This window comes from Cajanus cajan, chromosome 10 (assembly GCF_000230855.2).
Source record: "Cajanus cajan strain Asha chromosome 10, NIPB_CcT2T_4, whole genome shotgun sequence".
Taxonomy (NCBI): Eukaryota; Viridiplantae; Streptophyta; class Magnoliopsida; order Fabales; family Fabaceae; genus Cajanus; species Cajanus cajan.
Window position 1 is genome coordinate 28,547,924 of NC_138526.1, and position 6,000 is coordinate 28,553,923.

The following is a 6,000-nucleotide window of genomic DNA, read 5'->3' on the forward strand; positions in this document are numbered from 1 at the left end:
AAGAATTTGGAAACTACTATCACACTTACTATCTCACACAAAAATAACACTCTTCTTACTCAATATGTTCAAAGGTAATGCTATCTTAGAAAGTTACTCAATAAATATCCAACAACAATGAGCTAATCCAAGAAACTCATAACCTCGCTAATAGACTCATGTATCTCTCACTTAAGCACAACTTCTATCTTAGATAGATCTACGTTATACCTCCGCAAGAAAATTACATGGCCTAGAACATTCATCTCATACAGTCAAAAATCATACTTAGATAATCTATCCTAAATTTATCTTGGATATATCTTCACACTTAACTCTTAATATGGTGATATCACATCCTAAGATCAATCTCATTAATACACAAACATCCACTAATTGATCCATAAAGTCATCTATCCTCATATATACATACATGCATATCAAATCATATTAGAATACCTACTTTAAAATCTTCATATATACTATCCCTAAGCATATACGAATCAATCATCGTTTACACCATAAAGCATGAATCAACTTTACCACATAACATCATACAATCTTAAACAACCTCTCAATCCACCTAACATCTTAGAATCATGACAAAAATCAATTTTTATCCTTGCATTGTCTAACGATTCAAAAATATCATGACACCATACATATCCCTTCAACAATGATCAAAGAAAATGATACCTAGAGAGTTATACTCATCCAAATGATCTCAAACCTATCTCAAAAGAAAGCTAAGAGAATAAGTTAAAACTCTTATGAAGACATAAAATTCTAAAAGATCCTCTTCTTAGCTAAAAATTTCAAAAACCGCAGCAGATATATTCGGCGCTTACAGCTAGACCTTTGATCACCAAAGTAGCTATAACTGGAGTTCTAGACCTCCGTTTTACCTGATTCCAATTCCATTGGAAAGATAACGTCTAAGGCTACAACTTTTATGAAGATCATAAAATCTAAATCTGTCAATATGATAGTCATAATGGCACAACAAAACTGCAGCGAAAATATCCTCTACACCAAACAGCAATAGTATATCAATATATCTAAGACCACAAAAATACATCAACCCTTCCAAACTCACACCTCAACTTCATATTCAAGCTTCCCACTACAATCCTAAACCAAACAACTCACATATTTAGCACAACAGACTTAGAAAATAAAACTCACATGCTACCTAAACCATAAACGGTAAACATGCCAACACCAACACTCAAGGGAATTACCAACATTTCAATCTCTCATCAAGGATACCAAAACTCCAATTCTCATATACAACCTCCTTGGATTCAATCGCTACAACTATAGATTCTAGAAACTCCATTAACCGTAAACTCTCGACAAATCAATGTCTCACCCAAATCTAAGGTCCCAATAATTTCTAGTTGATTAGCAAGGCTTCGTCCACTACTACTGGCACATATGCTTGCAATACGAGCGATACCACTCAACCACTACTTCTTACGTAAGCAAGAAGTATCAAAACAAATAAGCAATCATGAATAGCCTCAACTAAGCTATATCATGTCTTTCAGCCAAATTCTGAGAAAACAATATAAGTGTAAGCACAACACTAACAACACAAGGGAAACATCATCATCATCATCATTATCCTCATCATAAAGAAAAACATATTCCATCATTCATCTACCAAACAAGCATAGTAGACTCATAACTCACGGCCGATTGGATCGACCTGCTCTGATACCACTAAATGTGACACCCTTCTACCCCATAATAGATAAGTAACAACAATAAGAATAATTCAATAAATATAACATCAAGAAGGGTCCACATATTTTAATAAAAACTCATAGGTTCACAAGTCTTGAAATAAATAGAAATAATAATAATAATAATAATAAAGTTTTACTCTTAAAAGAAAATTATCAAGGTCTCTAAAGAAAAATGAAAGGGATCCAGAATTTACAAATATAAGGTGAATATAAAACTCCTAAAAATAAGTCTCCTCAAACGACAAATAACAATTCATAACTAAAGCATCCTAAATTCATGCCCCAATGTCACATCCTATCAGAGCAGAACCCTTTCCCTTTAGAACTCAACACTATGAGTTCCTTCATCTTCACCTAAAAGAAAACCACATAAAAACAGGACGGTGAGAGATATATAACATCATATATGAACATAGAGCTACCCAATTCCCACCCCACACCGTGCACCAAAATATCATCATTAAATATAAACAACAAATACATCTCATATAATTACCAAACATCATTTTTTTTCTTCAATCATACAAGCTTTCATACACATGCTCACTATATGCTCATACACATCTCCTCTCCTAAGAGTCTCAACTTGGCACTCCGCACAATGGGCGTACCTCGTCAATTCCCTTAGTTGTTGCCAATGCGGGCATACCGTTCTCACACCCTCCCAGGGCCGGTATGTTGCACGGTTAAACACCCAACGGCCCGTGCAAAGGCAATCCACCCACCGTTAAACCCTCTGTGGCCAGTGAGCTGCGCAGTTAAACACCCAACGGCCCACGCATGGAATGCCTCCCGTCATGGTCCCCCCTATCTCAACCCCTCTCTGGGCCCAGGGTCCAATGCAATATAGCCACGTCTGGCTTCTCAAGCACCACATGCAACTTATAAGTCTCATGCAACTCATGCATCCCACGTAACTCATAATTAATGCATCTCCATTATATAACATCATCACATGTCAATAACAATCCATGCAATATCATCCTCACATGCTAGGTACCTATCATTAAGTTATCAACATCATAGACCACAATTTTCACATAATTCTTCACACACATCACAATATCTATGACATTCAGTTAATAATTTAACCATAACTCGAGATATACATATCCTTTCTAAGTGATCCCAACTCCATTAGAATCCTAACATCAATATCTACAACTTTCATGAAGAACACAAATCCTAATAAAGTCGTTTAGGTTACCATTCAGGGCTCACAAAAATTGATGTTGTGGTTCGCACACAGATTGGAAGGCTCAAATTGCAACTCACATAACTTGATCAAATATTAATATTTTTACACGATTCTTGTGTCTAAATGGTAGCCCCAGATGTCTAGTTTCTAACAAAACAAACGGAACTCGATTTGGATAACTACACATAAAGATATCGCAAAATTACAAACGTATGTCGGGGTCCCGACGCCCGACGCCCAAAACTGGCGTTGAGCGCCCAAATCTCTGCCCAGACTCCCCTCTGTGAAATTAAACCTGCGTTTTACGAGTTCCAACAATGTTTTTACCAATTTTCACTACTTCTACACCCCGTTGGTTCAGTTTATCTCCATTTATATTCTTCATACGTTCCAAATCAATCCATACACATCTCAAGCCTCAAAAATTGGTTTCCATTGGTTTTACAAAAAAAAAAAATCTAAACTCTTCTTAACACATAAAATTCAAGTCATCAAATTTAAGGATAAAGAATTAACAAGAAAGCCCCAATGGAATTCAAAGACAATTCAAGAAATAAGTTCTTCCAAATGAATTAAGAATTTAGAACATCGATTGCACAAATAATCGTTCAGAATTTTAAATAGAGTTCTTAGAGGGACTTAGGGATTGCCCTCACTACCCGAACACCCCTATATTCACATATGAAGAAACCCATCCCCCCGTACCTGGATGAGCAGAAGATGAATGGTCTTGGTGTGATCTAGGATCGTTCCTGAGTACTCTTCCTTAGAGCTCTTTGTTTCTCCTCTTTTTTTCCCTAACCCTTCAGAACGCAAATGAGGCAGATAGGGTTAACACCACCTGACTCCTTTCTTAAAATTAATCCATTGGACTGGGTCAACCCAACCCATTTTCCTTCTCTTCTAACCCACTTCTAATTTTCCTCAAAATAATTATATAAAATAAATACATGTATATTATAAAATATTTTTTCTCTATAATAATAATATATTTCTGACCCTAAATATAATAATATAATTTCAATAACAAAATATCATATAAAATCAACCTTCTCTTAAAACATATAAATATTTATTTAAAAATGCTAATAAAAATACTTATTTAATACGTACAAAATAATTGTCCAAAATAATAATTATTTAAAACGTACAAAATAATATTCCTTTATAATTATTAAAATAATTATGACCAAATACCATCTAATAATAATAATAATAATAATAATAATAATAATAATAATAATAATAATAATAATAATAATAACCTTTTTGAAAATTGGGGCGTTACACACTTCACGTTTTAAGTGACTCACTAACTCCTATATAAATGGTACCACAATGAGATATTAAACTAACTCCTATATAAATGGTACCACAATGAGATATTTTCATGCTCCCTGCTTACCTTACTATTACTGTGCTAAAATATATAATGACTTGTGTGAGTAAGAAATTAAAATCGACTCATATACCTAGGACTTTCATGTCTTGGGTGGGTATTTCTATACAATGAACATAACAAACCAACAATATTGTCCATAAGAATAATAAGCAGAAGTTGTCACCTAGTCCTTCAATGGAAATCACTAATTAGTAACAATATGGATATTAATTAATTTCCAATGTGTTTCTAGTACTTACACATTGTTATAATAAAGAGCTAAGTAAATGTGTTTTTTTACTCTACAATCCACACATGAACTTAAATTTACAATTATACTTTCTTATTCTTTGACCTCTGTGGATTAAGGCTAAGGAACCCATACTGATGGTCATTCTCTATAATACGACTTAATTGGCTCACATACCTAAAATAAATAAAATAAAAGTTTAACAGAAATAAAAAAAAAGTCAATTAGTTAAGGAGCTCGAAGTTAAAATGTACTTACATCATTCATAATTATATAACTAAAATGTTAACATGACAATCTTTTGTACTATTATTAGTCGTCTCATTTGAGATTACTGGCAAATGTACCAAGTCTTAAATAATAGGATTAAGTGATTATCGTATTCTAAGGGAGTTGCTTCAATGTCTAACATAACTCATATTTATCATTAATTAAGTGAAAATAAAAATTAAGTTGAGAATTGATTGAGAAGTAAAATAACTTCTCTCCAAAAAAATATATTGTAAAATCTCCAAATATATGTAAAACTATTTTTGATCTTTTATCAAACAAGTTGTATGGAAGGAAAGAATTAACAATAGATGAATATATGTTGGGTTTAAATTGTAACTACAACAATCTCACTATAAGTCAAAACCAATGAACCATGTTTTTGTTTTTATATTTGTCATGGTCCCATTGAATTAATGTAGTAATAATTTCTAACCATAAAAGGCCTAAGATGTTTATATAAGTCTCAACATTTCTTAGTAACTTACATAAAGAACGAGCAATAAATATGAGGAATGTAAGATGATAAAAACACTTAACTATATTGAAGAACTTAAATGTTTACTTTAGTTCAGAGCCAAAACAAAATTTTGAACCTTGTTTTTATGTATAACCAATTCATCGATAATTAGACCAAAACCATAAATACAACCTACAAGTAAACACCCAAGAAATACATAAAAGTATTCTTATTTATCAATAGTTCATGATAAAGAAGACAAGTATGTTGTATAGTAATTCAAATATAGAGTTAGTTACTCTCTTGAGATGTTGATAGAAAAATACAGTTACAACATTTCATTTAAATAGTTATATTCATATATCTTTTTGATAATTTGAGTGTTAAAGTCTTTATTCTTACTTTCTTGTATTCTCTACAACTATTTTGTTAATGTATCTTCTTTGTACATGTTTAGTTAGTCCCAATAGTTTGGTATCTAGAGCTTGTGCATGTGAGGGACCTATGAGAGTGAGAGAACACCATAGACAATGGATTAAAGCATTGTTGCAAGTGTGCTTCCATGGCTAATGTGAGTGCCATTCCTTGGAACCTTCCTATACTATAAAAATACTATTCTACATCGGGTTTTCTACATCGGTTGTTCAATAACTGATGTAAAAAAAGGTACAGTGACAATTTTGTAATTATTTACGAATTGTTAGCCATTTT